Raw genomic sequence first — 14,258 nt, 5'->3', positions numbered from 1 at the left:
ATGTTATACTTAACATATACCCATGACGCTTCCTTACTATAGTAACAACCAGTTTAAGTTTGATAATAATATTTTATATTAAAATATTGATAAGTACAGCATGGTATGTTATCTTGATTAAACAAACTACGATTTTACAAAATTTTGACTATTGTATAATAATTTAGACGAATTTTTTTATCCAATATTCTTGTTGAGATACATTTAAGATTTTACTACGAACAATAATATACCGGTAATAAAACTGGAAGTGAAAAACTTGAATTCTAACTTTAACGGCGCTCTTGTTTTTTATGAAATCTCTAAATCCAGGAAAACTTGCTTTATTGTCACCGCCTAGTGAAAACAACTCATAATTTAGTCTTTGGTCGAGCATCTCTATATTATTATCAATGTCCTTACAACAACAGAACAATTGCATTTGCAGCACAACATTTCCCTATGAGAGAACGGATGGAAAGTAGGCTTAGAACATAATAAGTAATAATAATCTGACAAAAACAAATAGAAACCCTTAAGCCACAAGGGCCTCGATCCATCTGGGGCATACAAGGCTTAAACAATTTAAATACAAATTGCAGGTCACTTTCAAAACAATTGAGATTCATGCGTGCAAGTAATTTTGGCCATTGTTTTCAAAACAATTGGTAGGTGGGCAGTGGGTACTCTATAGATTACGGTTTGAGGGCACTATGCTTAATCAATGTTTACCTTGGAACTTCTTAAATTCTAAAACTTGACACTGATTTGTATGTAAAGAAAAATGTGTGCGTGTAAGAAGTGAAACTTCATTATGACCTTATTTTTAAAAAAATGATCTAATATATTCAACTTTACAGAAATTGGTTAAATAAAATTAAAGTAGATAAAGTTTAACAAAATGTTTTTATTATCATAGACATGAATACAATTATGTCATTTACCTTATTATTACTAAAAAAAATGTTCCTATCATTGTTATCGTAATTATGTTTTTGTTATTAATGGCTTCGAATCAACCGTGGTAGGGCCAAGAAAATGATGGCACGTAACGGAAAAATGTGACGGTAATAAATAAAGAAGTTTCACTTTAAAAAAAAGTAATTCTTACGGGTACAGTGATGCAAGAACAAGCTTAAGCTTATAAAGTGCTACTTACATATAAGGACAGAGTACATACTCTGCAAAAAGTTACTACCATTTTTTTTCTTTTATCGAATGCCTTTTTCTAGTGTACTATCGTTAATGAATAAGACTTTGCAGTTATGTATATATACGGCTAGTAATTTTCATACTGTTAAATTATATATTTATTTGTCTGTGTACAGCAACTTTTTGATTAAGGTAAAAAAAGGTATGAAAACCTATAAGCGCGAGTTGTATCATTTTCTTAGTCACAATATCTGGGTTACAATTTACTTACTTACTTGGACCTATGGCAACGTTTTAACCACAGTTTGACACAATCATTTACTATAATTGATTTTCGTCTCTAGTTTCTACATGTGTGTCGAAAGATAATCAAAATTGTTACAATTGCTGTCAAGCACGATTCGTGTTATTGCTACACATAAAATTTTATACCTATCCCCGTTTCTGTAAGAACTCGACCTACAATATTTCGTTCTCAGATGGTAACCTATTCAATAATTCCGTTGATTCTTAAACTGACATTCTCTCAACTTTCATTTTTTTGATAATTTCCTCCCGGAGAATAAAATAGTATTTATATCGCTTTATTACACTTAATTATAACATCTCTTTGAAAAATATACGTATCGTTCGAGTTAGACGGCTAACGTGAATCGGCATAATGCCGGAAGGTGAAAGAACTAGAAAATGTTCTTGGACTTTTCTTTTCGATACTTTTAATAGACGTCCCCAATCCTTTAGGATCAAAATTATCTAATTTTTATTTGTATAGAGATAAGGATCAATATGTATCGTTTTGACCTTAGTGCTGTTATTATATTTAATTCATAATAAAAGGGCAAAGCGTGCGAACGAATGACCCTCATTACAACTATGATATAATACACGTTTCGTAACAGTTATATCGTTAACTTCAAGGTGATTTACATATTTATATGATCTTATATGTACAATCGCCGACATAAAAGAATACTTTTATTTCCACACTATAGTTGTCTTTTGTTTTTAGATCTCTCTGGACCACCTAGATACCGAATAGATCATCTAAGAGAGAACTTATAAAGTTATTTTTTGAGTGTGGTAACCAATATTACACCTATTTTTTAATTACAAAACAATAAACAAAAGCCCATCGAATAAACAGTGCATACAATATTATGCACTGTTAATACAGTTAATGGTATAATATGGAAAATATTCCGCCGAATTGAGTGTTTTTAAAATCTGTAAAAGTGAAATAAGATTTGCGACATTATTGAATGCAAAAAGAAAAGTTATTGTAAGGTTGATACCAATAAAAACTCTATATTTGGCTGCGATCGGGTATAGCCAATGGCGTTGGTGAATGCGCTCAGCGAGGCTGTTGCGAGGTCGCCGCGAGGTCCGACAGTCCACTAAATAAACACAATAAAAGCTCCAATATCTACTTTTCGTCGTGACAATAATTTTAATATAGAGTTTCCTTTATCGTTTACTAGATGGCGTTAACTCCAATATTGTCATGGGCTTTAAATGTATTTCTCTAATCTTGCTAAGTAATTATTTGTTTCAATACCATTTTGTTATAAAGTTATAATTAATAATTTTAATTATAATAATTTATTTGTTACAAAAATATTAAGGCTCGCATATTCTGCCCCACTGGCTTGCTAATTAGTCTTAAATATAATTTTACATAGATGTTACATACATATAATAACGTGTTAATATAATATTAGATATAAACCCTTTAAAATGCAAGCTATATTGTTAAAACCATAAAATAAATACTTATAAGCTAATAAAGAAGTGTTTATATTATATCTTCATTATAAATCATTAAATAGTATCTCTTTGTGATTGCAAAATAAAGAGTAACGCGTCGAAATGGCGCCATTTTTCGCTGATGCAAGAGACCTTACCAAGATCACGATTTTTACAGATCCGTGTTGCCTTTTCTTTAAACCTTGAGAATTTTGAACTAGTTAGCTTTAAAGATCAACTAATGTATAATCATGAATAAGGCATGAAAACTAGTATAGATTACCGGATTTTTTTTATTTAAATTTTAAAGCAATCTTGTCTAAATACATATTAATAGGTTTGATATGTACTTTTTACGTTAAAAAAAGCATTGTTCTGCTTATTCTTAAGCAAAAAGTTACTAAAAAAATCTAAAATTGGAAGTGTTATATTTCTGTTGAATTTTTTTTTATTTTAATTTGTTTCAACTTTTGATTTGATTTTTTTATAAGATATAAGCATTATATATAATGAGGTGAACTTTAATAAATACGTAGTGTTTTAAAAATCGAAGCTGCTGCCAATATTTATCAATTTAACGTTTATAACCTTTTAGTGTCATATGAAATACCTCAGGACAAAAATCAAGTTTAAAAGTGGCTTCTACAAAAAAATTGCCTTGCTCCAGTTAAATGCCCTTAATAAACATGTGGGCGAAAATTGTGCAAACATGCATGCTAGGGACGCACAGAATGCGTTTTTATTTAATGTAATATTCCAGTAGTTATTTCACGAACAATTAATATTATTTTTATATGTTGACGTCAAATTACCTAAACGAATTTGAAATTTATCCCAGGGATACACTTTTGTTACAAGGCCGAAACGGATACAAGAGTTATCTAAGTTTCGGCAATCTTCTTAATGTTTTGAGGCGTAGAACAGACTGAACGGGCCTGAAAATTATTTCAGATCCCGGAGGCATACTCTGTTGTCAGAGTGAAGCTCACCAACTGTACTCCACCAGCAGTGACCGATTACACTAATGATCTTCCTGGTTAAGCGTTTCCTTAGTTCGGCATCATGATATATTTGTGACTGGTTTGGGAAGACTGTTTGAGAAATGAATGTAAGTTAGTATTTCATTATTGTTTGGCGTATATGTCGTAATTAAATAAATAATATGAATGTTTCCTCCTACCTTCTTCTACTTTAGATTCATACTGAGTCTATATTTCCAAATTTCAACTTTTAAATAATATAACGTTGAACTCGCACTAACAATGCATTAAAAATATTATCAAGTTTCACAAACCCAAAAAAATAACAATTCAACATGAAATCAAGTTCTTGTTAAATGGAAAACAAAATATCCCACAGACTAAGTAAACAAGTTTGACACGAGAGAGCTCAAACATCAGTTTCTAGTTAATTAATAACTCGTAGAACGGCCTACGTCATTATCGCATCGCAATTAAGCATACATAAATAAAATCTTCGCAAACAAGGCGGACGCTTAAATGTCAAACTTTTTGATCTTGACCTTTTTGGATTTAGAGACAATATGAATATCATTTATCGCCTTTTGGCGACTGCATACAATAAAAACAAAATGCATAGCAACATAAAGCACTTAAGTTGTAATAAATAGAAAAAGACTTTATTTTTTAACTTGGAATAGTTGTTTTTTAGTTATTTACGGAATTTCAAGTTTCTTGGTTTATTCAATCAGTCTGGTAAATGCAAAAGGGATATTTACATTAACCGTAAATTAACTGTCACTTTTTTATGATAAGTGGACAATGAATGTTAAGTTTTTAAGAGGAACAATCTAGCGAAGATTAGATTTTATTTTGTTTAATCACGCACTACGCCGTTACAAGTGATGGCCAAAAAGGTGACCATAGACTACTTGCACAGATAAGGATTTTATTAAACTTCTAAAACTTTTACTATGTGGTGGTATACTGCACACAATTTTTCTATTGAGAATATAATTCTTCTTATTATTTAGAAAAAAATTATGAAATTAAAAGATTTTGTCAAATTAAACCAACTTTGTAACAACAGTTTTATATCATCTATTTTAGTTGATAAGTACAATAAATACATACCATCAACAATCATTTTAACTAATCCACGAGTCCCATAAACATAACGATAGAGATAAGTGAATTATTGTAAACACTGAATCTACTCTAAGCACCACGTAGACATTCTCTGAACGTCAACATTTTTATCTATGTACATATGTTATCATAGGAACGCGTGTTAACTTTAACGTTCAAACAAGGGCGTTATAAAGCTCCTGATAAGTGACAATGATACGGGGAATGGTACCCCTAACTGTGGGTTTATACAAACAGCACTATCGTTCGTAATGACGTCGAATAGGGATAACTTTCACGAAATTTCTATTTAGTTTTTTCAACCCTCAGTTGGGCGATCCTGTTAGTTAATGTCTGATAGATTTCACTAGCTCTATGATTCGCCGAAGACGCGTAATCGACCAATCACCACAGTAGGTATAATGACTTCGTAAGTGCATGCGATAATTTCAGAATACGGTGGCTGACGCAAGCTTCGCGTTGTACAAAAACTCAATATTGAATTCGGGACCGCTAATGAAAGCTACAGGCCGGTAATGTTGAGGTAGGTGAAGGTGAGTATACGTGTGTTCCAGTATTTTAACACCAGGAAACTTTGGGTACGCGTTATTGTCGCATGTAACAACCAATTATATAGAAGTTACGTATATGACGTATACGGTGTGTATGATGATGGTAAAGAGGTATGTAACAATTTTCACTTGCGGGATATGAACGCAGTTCTTGAAGTACTACTATTAAACGTAAAAATATGTTGAATGTCAAGGTATTGCCATTCAGCTGTGTACAGCCTTTTCAGCTGAAAAAAGAACAAAAATGGCAAAGTACCGTTGTCAATTGGTCACCGGTTTATTTTCTTTGTGCACTTAATGTGTTAGGTAAATATTGAGCACGTTTTGAAGAAATGATGGCCACAGATGGGCCTGGTCTGCCACCATCATGGATCTATAATTCAGATTAAATCAGTTTAGAAGAAAATTAACAATTTTCTGTTTGTTTTAAACAAACAAATTTAAACTAAAAATATTATAAGGACACATAACGTAAACCCGACAACATCCCATTTCATTATCAGTGCATTTGATTCTTAATCAGACTTAACCAAAGAGACAAGTTTCACCATTCTCTGACTCATTGGACGACCCAATTCAAGCACAATATTGAACATGGCGAAACAAGTTTGTGATGCCAACTTAGGTATATTGTGGACTATTACGCCCCCGGATTGGAAATTATACTACTTGGCCTTTAAAATTTTATACCAAGCTTATAAATGATTGCTAGGTTTTCGTGGGTAAATGGAGTACCAGCTTAAACGTTTCACTCTTTCTTTCTTCTAATTTGAAGTAGTTATTAAATGCTTCTAATTTTACATTTACTGCCAGTTTTCAAATCAAGGGCGTAGAACGGAAGAGAAGAACTGGCAATAACCTCTCCGCCACTCTTTTTAATCGCTAAGTTTTAAAGGAGGATTCTGAGGCTCCTTACAACGTTTGTAAGTAGCTGCAACCATTAGGATATGGTACGCAAATCTTTGTCATTTTTTTAGTTGATACCAAAAACGAAACGTTTTTTTATCTGTAACACATTTAGAACTAATAGTTTTATATTTAGTGTTAGTTGTAGCATTGTCCTTGTAGTGTTGACCTAGTGGCTTCAGAGTGCGACTCATTTCTGTCGTCAAGTTGTAGGTTCGAATCCCGGTTGTGACTCCAGGTGAATCGATGGACTTTGTTTACATGCGAGCATTTACAACTTGCTCATACGGCGGAGGAAAAAATCACTGTGATGCCAGCATGCACCAAAAAATAAAAAAGGCGACTCCATATCAGGCACAGAGAGCTGAGCTACTATAAAAAAATCAAATGATCACGAAACAGATATAGAAATCAGAACCCCAGAACAAAAACCACTGGTATTTTAAGATATTTATATTTGTGTAACGCCTTATTTATCCGCCATATCAATAAATTTGTCGTTATTCATTTATTTCGTACTTAAAAACATGGCTAAGAACTAAGAATTACCTAGCTGTGGCGTAATTACTATCTTTGATCATATATGTGTCTTTGGTCTTGCGCTGAAATTTTAGCTTACCAAGTGAGAGTATCAGAATCCTTTTAAAGACGAAACCCCTTTGTTATTTGCACCGTCTCGAGAGATTATCAATTCCATCAAATTGAAAATTCATTACAACATCTATTCAGCAAATTATAGTGGTGAGGTTATTAACTTGATGTCATGTAATGTGAATATAATATTAGCTTCGAAGCAAGTGCGTGAACGTTATCTGAAGATGACGAAACTGATTCCTAACGTGTTATGAAAATCATTTTACTATCGTTAATCTTAAATACATCCGTGTATGAGCAATAAAATGAATTTATTCGTTTTAAAACTACTTCAATAAAATAATATTATACATTGTATATGTATAAGACCTATTAATATATTAATAAACAAAGAAATAACACGGCCTTTTATTACCACCTTATATGGCCTTTGTTACCATGGTTACCATTTTTATAATGGTAATAAATATGATATCTATAGTCCTGATTTCATAAGTCGTGTCTTGAGTGTCTATAGATATCAGACATTTTCGTTTAATAAATATGAACGTGATTTAAAGATCTGCATTTTTGCTTCCAGCGAGATCGCATAGTTTTTGTAAAACACTCATAAGTATAATAAAACTGAATATGGCTTTGTATGAGATTTTTTTTTCAATTTTCCAGGATTTTTTAAATATAAAATGTATAATTTTATACATTTAATGCCTCGTTTAATCGTTTAAATAAAACTCTTAAAACTGGTACGAATAGGTTGAATATAGAAACCGGGAGTAATTGATTTATATTTCTAGAGTAAACGTGTTTTTTTTCTATTTTCTAGTATGTGACCTTAGAGTTAAACTGTTATACCATTGTTTGTAAGTATGCAAGTAACGCGAGTTCTTGCACGCTAACTGTATTAATAAACCAGATTAATTGCCAGTAATTCGGTCTTTGCCACTTAAATTGTTTACCTATTGAGAAGCTATTGGAATTACAAAAAAATATTTTTTTCTAAACACTTAAAATGTAAGTTCCTTTAGATCAGTATTTGAATTTTTACATATTTTTTTTATGGTTAATGTCAAATAAATATTTGTATAATACTTATTTGTATAGCTTCAATACAATACACACTATTTAATTTAATTTTTTTATACTTAAGACACAACTCCGGCAGCCAATATTGGCAGGAGGGAGTTCCAATCAAGATACCTACATAATCAGTATCATCAAATTCGGGTTTGCTTTGTAAAATGTAAATAACTTTGACCATGGTTAAACCGTTGATAATTAATGAAATTAATCACTTTTAAATTGACAATAAATTATATCTCATTTATCTATTAGTTACAAGATTTTTTTTGTAACGTCTTTTATTCAAACAAGGGGTACCTAACCCACCACACATTAAAAATAATGATGAACCATGCTCAAGTATAACATTTATTAACCCATGGATTCTATAAAGCCTTTCTTATATTTCTTCTTATATTTTCGTACCTGTTTACGAAACCTTAAGGTAATTATAAAATCTCAATGCCAATAAGACAATAAAATGTCCAAAAGAAAAGGTCAACTCCGTCTCTTGTTTACTAAATAGACATTTCAAGTCACGTTAAAAGTAAATTTATTCCAAACAAAAGCCTCACGAGCGCAGCGTATGAGTCAGGAACCTTTTCACTAGTAAATTGTTTATTCTCATGTCTATGTAAACCCGTTTTTATACCGTTTCCACCAGTATTGTCTTTTACAAAGTTTCGAATCAATATTCATAGTTTTAACTAGCATTTACCTCCCAATTTTACGTGAACATTTACAAGCTCAATGAAGAGCCTAAAATCGTGAGAAACGCAATTATAACACCAATAATAACATAGTATTATGAGATATAATCAAATGCAACCTGTTGGAGCTTTCACATCGCAGGTTATACAATACGACATAACTGTAAACATCCGATCTTACCTCCGTTCAGACAGTCCGTTAAAATTCTGGCACACTGCTTTTAACACAACACTAATTCGATATTAATCAGCCGATAGACCGTCAGATCACCGTTACACGTCACTTAGTCTAACACTAAACAGTCGGCACACACAAATCCACAGTTCACTGGCTGGTTACACGAAAAATTTGAATTTCGAATAGTGCAGCGAGCACTTGAGAAAATGCGCGCGCGTTGTAATGCCAGGTGCGTCGCGCAAGCGTCGTTTTCCCGCTCTCTCGTGCAAGCGACTGGCGATGCCTTCACCTTCGCCGCACGGCTCACCCGTTTCGCAACCTCAGCGTTTTCCTTGCAGAACATCTAGTTGCATGGCAACTGTAAAAAATATGTTGCAATTAAAATTTCAACAGAATCTGTAAACAAAGTTTTGTGTGCTTTTATATTTCGACTAAATACACAAAAACAGTTACAGCGCAAGCATGCTAGGCGCAAGTGACTTTAACTCATTTCCATGCGATAGTATGCAATATTTCATTGAGCAGTGGAATAGATAAATCGGTGCCAATTGTCATGGATACGTTAAGATATTCTAGCACAGACTAGACACTTGGATGTGGGTTAATTGATCTTTTCACTGTATACTGCCTTGGAATTTAATTCCAGAAATAATATCTAGCTTATGCAATGTAATGTTTAATTCATAGCTTAATTGCTAGGAAAAGGTCAGCCAGAGTAGAACAGTCTAATAAGAATATTTAATGAAAACTAATGGTCATATCAGCCGTATCCCTAAGTAATACTTGTCTGCGATAAATCTGTATAGTATTTAATGTTAATATTTTTATATTGTATACAAGTATAATTATGTGTGAATTTTGGAAAATGTACTAGTAGTTTTGAATTTATTTATTTCTTTCTTTTTTATTATATTTTTAGGGGTATATGTAAAATTATGATGTAGTTTACGAATTTTTAATTTTTCCCTTATACGATTATCTCCTAAGATTTATTGGATTTAGTCTCTGACAAACATTTATTGTATCATCTAACCTTTAATGTTCACCCTTATAACATCAACCCCCATTTAATAGCGATATAAATATTGTGATAATCTTTGTATAACAAAACATAAGTTACCTAGTATCATCCAAAACAATTCCTTTAAAATATTGTCACTTTCACATGAGTAAAGGTCACAGATCATTCACACTCAATTGTATTTTACATGTAACATGTCAAAAATATCTGTAAGTTCTTATGCAAGTTTGCAAAATTACCTCTGTCAATGAGATTTAAATAGCATTTTATGTAACGCAGACTTGTTGCAATTAACCCCAATACCTAAAATTTATTTTCCTTTCTATAAATAATGTGGCAAACTCAGAAAACGTTTTGTTTAACACCCTATTTTTTTTGTATGTACTAACTGTGCCCAAATGTAACAGATATATATGTGCACCTGTTTTATTAAATTGAGATTTGAATCAAGATGTGATTCCTATCCCGCTAGATGTGTACGGAAGTCATTAATCGCGCTGTCTCAATTTTCAATGTTAGCCTTTTCGTCAACGCATACTAACGTACGACAGAGCAATTAAGACAGACGTGAGGTTAGTATTGTTATCTGCCTAGAAATAGTTTTATTTTAGATATGTGCCATCATATAGACCTCTGCATTTATAATTATATAAAGTCGGGACCTAACTGTAACAATTATTATTACACCGAGAATGCAATGCTACATTAGGATAGTACGCCAAACGCTTAAACCAATAAACCACAAAGGCATATTCTTATACCACAAAAACGACCATTAAAGCATAATTCAACATAAACATATGATCAAAGCAAATATTTAGAAACAAAAGCTATTATAAAGCAATACCAAATGTCTTTCCTTCAAATTGGTCACGCGAAGAATATTACGAGTATTACATTTGTTAATACTTGGATAATATTATGTAACTGGTAGTTACGTTAATGACATGCTGGTTAGAAAATACACCAAAAAACAACTATAACAGCGTAGTCAAGATATAATAATTAAATAAGTGCGTAATGTTTATGTTATTTATTTCATTAGTACACAGAGTTAACGTTAATAGAATTTATGTATAAACTATTAATGTTGAGAAACATTTACAAACCCAGTCAGGTCAATATTAAAGTGATAAGGGGTGGGTGGGAATCATTATGTGAGGATGACTTAAAACCTATCCTAATTGCCAATTAACCAGTCTATATAGAACTCTGTGTAAGTAGTAGTGCCCGTAGCCAGTCAATTCTTTAGATATAAAGTTCGCTGTAATACATCTCGTGACAACTAACAAATTGTCCGTGACTATGTAGACATATCATTCAACTTAAACCAATGTTAATGGTAGATTATAGAGTATAGACCTAGGCTGTATGGTACATTAAATTTAAAAAGTAATTAATCAATACTCTTCGGTATCACATAAGTTTTAGCGACACCTATAGAGAATCATTCGACTCTTGGCTTTGCGAGCGTTTCACGTCTTTGTTTCCGAACACTCTATACAGTATTAATTACTAAATAATTTTCAACAGCCTTGAGCTTCTTTATTCGCAATGCTAAAATTCTGCGTGCGTGATTGAGTCAAATCCGTAACATAGGTATTAGTAAGATCTTAATAATTTTCAAATCTAAACAATTTTTTTTCATTTTCAAATGTGTCTATAAGTATACGTTTCGAATTAATTCTTTTTGCTCCTGAGACGCGAAGACTGATCACAAATAAACAAATGTATAATAGTGACAGCTGCCCCTAATTACATGCTATATTTACGTAAGTATACAGTCAGGGCCACGTTGATGTTTTGACTTGCTTTTTCAACCTCTTACTTTTCCCATCCCTTGCACCTACTTCAAATACCTTGCCCCCCTTGACAATCGACTGGCGGTGCTGTTGGTAGAAATACTAAAGTATCAACAACAAAATATTAACGTATCTGATACCTACTTTTGGAATAAAAATTAATTTAATTCAATATAGCTGTACTACAAAGAATATATTAAATATATATTCTCACGCCATAAAAATAATAGACATTATCGCAGGACCACACACTTTCTATATTACGTGTACACAAGTGTTGATAAAGAATGGGGGAGCTACGTGTCTTTAACATTGTACTAGTTATCATAAAACAAGAATGCAGTACGTGTTTGAATGTGTAAATAGTACCAAATGGAAGGCTTTGTATGAGAACTATGGAAATGTTCAGAGGAATACGTAAAAAAATTCCTTCTTTTCATTTTCGTTGAAATTTTCTCTATTTAAAATTATTAATTATTAACAAATACATTTGCTTTTGCTGTAAGACTTGATTTGCGAGTAACTCTTGTTTCTCAACGTGTTTTGCTATTTTTGTATAACTTTGAATGAGAAACAATCCCACCATACATATTTTATTCGACTTAGACAGCGTTTAAATTATTAGCCGGTTTTGGGGTAAGATTTAGAAACGAAAATTAGCGCAAAGTCTGACTGTAAGTGCGTCAAAAATGTATTAAATTTTGACATACGGGAGCCATAGTTCACGCTAAGTAAGTTCATTTCTGCATTCATAATTCTGTCTTTGGAAGGGGAAAGTAAAATAACTAAACTACATATACAAGTATATATAAATAGGTCTATGGATCGCTACTTACTACTAAAAACTGAAACAGTTTTCCATGTGATAAAATATAATTACATTTGCTAGGTAAGGTAAGGTAAGGTAGGGTGGACTCAATTTCCGCACTTAGACGCGTAGTCGGTCCGTTGTGCGTAGAAGCCCTGGATAATTTAGCCAGCCTAACTCCTTCCAGAAGCACAGAAGTCTCCCGGGCACTTCACAGGCTTCGCGACCTCACTGTTCCGAGGATTTTTGTACGTTGATTAGCCACAGCCTCGCATTCCAGGACGACGTGGGTGCCTGATTCCTCTACGCTGAAACAGCCTATGCACAAGGGGCTGTCTGTTGCGCCTAGGACGAAAAGATGTTTGTTAAGGAGACAATGGCCTGTGATTGTCCCTATCATTGTTTTGAGATTGGTTCTGTTCAGGTTTAGAAGTCGCTTAGTAAGTTGCGGGTTCACAGCCGGCAGAGCCATTTTGGACTGTTTGCAATCTACACTTCGCGACCATCGTTGATTCTGGAGTACAGTGGATCTCTGGCCAATCCAGGTTCGAACTAGCGAGAAGGGCAAGGGGAGGAGCGGATGCGGAATTACATTTGCAAATGGCGGGTAAGCCATAGTTCGCGCTGACTCGTTTCTGAATTCTACCCATATCTGTGCTGTGAAATTCTGTTGTGATTTTGAATTATTCTCGTTGATACATTATATTCGATATGTATACGTACTGTCATTAATGCTGTGTACTTGAAACCTAACACTGTCCATTTCGTCTGGAGTATGTAGGTCGATTGTGACAGTGGATGAACACGGACAGACCGGCATCATATCCGTCACTCGAACAAAATTATTTAGTTGCATTGTTGTACACGGCAAAATGTATGCGACGTGACAAGGTCCGATAAGCAAGAATTTTAGACAAACAAAACGATAAGATTGTAGATGTTCTAGTTAGAGTGGTTTAACTATTCTAATCTCCGTCGCAATCTATCTATTTAATTCAAATTAGTCAGCCAATACATTTTAAATTACAAAATCAGGTGTATAATTACTAATAAAGAATCAAATTAAAATATAATACTTATAAATATTGCTGTTTCTGGGTAAGTATGATGGCGTGTTTGTGTGTACTTAATATAATATATCTGTAAATGTCAAATTAATATAATAAATCATTATACCGGGCACAGATTCGTTATATATATCCAAATTGTTTATTTCGGTAAAATAATCGCGATACATTTGAGATATTGCGACAGCGATAGCCATTGATAATTATTTACTAAATATGGTTACGTGACTGAGTATAAACTTTTTATACTGGCGTCACGTAAAAAACTTGTCTAGTACCCCAGGACCAAAGACATGAAATACACTAAAATATCGTTTATGCAACTGTTAATGACGAATAACGAAATACTGCAATTCAATGCATTTATATCGTCGAGAAATGCTAATTGATTATAGCATCATTATTGTACGCTTTTTATTAATTATTTACAAATTTGGAAATACTATTTCGAAATGCGCAATTATCGTTGGTCGTAGTAGACATATGCAATATTGACCAATATATTTAAAAATTATATAAAATTAAATATGCTTTTCCCTCTCAACGAATAAGTATTGCAATGTTGAATAGAAATGCATTT

At 32.7% G+C, this 14,258-nt stretch overlaps 1 protein-coding gene across 1 annotated transcript in view; it reads right to left on the bottom strand.

Moving 5' to 3' along the window:
- LOC123709468 overlaps positions 1-9,238 on the bottom strand; it is a 104,463-nt gene extending 95,225 nt beyond the window's left edge. Inside the window, exon 1 of the mRNA XM_045660855.1 lies at positions 8,984-9,238. The gene's annotated coding sequence lies outside the window, so the exon portion shown is untranslated. The remainder of the gene's footprint in view (positions 1-8,983) is intronic.
- Between the last annotated feature and the right edge of the window lie 5,020 nt (positions 9,239-14,258).

Source organism: Pieris brassicae, chromosome 5 (assembly GCF_905147105.1).
Source record: "Pieris brassicae chromosome 5, ilPieBrab1.1, whole genome shotgun sequence".
NCBI lineage: Eukaryota > Metazoa > Arthropoda > Insecta > Lepidoptera > Pieridae > Pieris > Pieris brassicae.
This window is presented reverse-complemented; position numbering and strand designations above follow the sequence as displayed.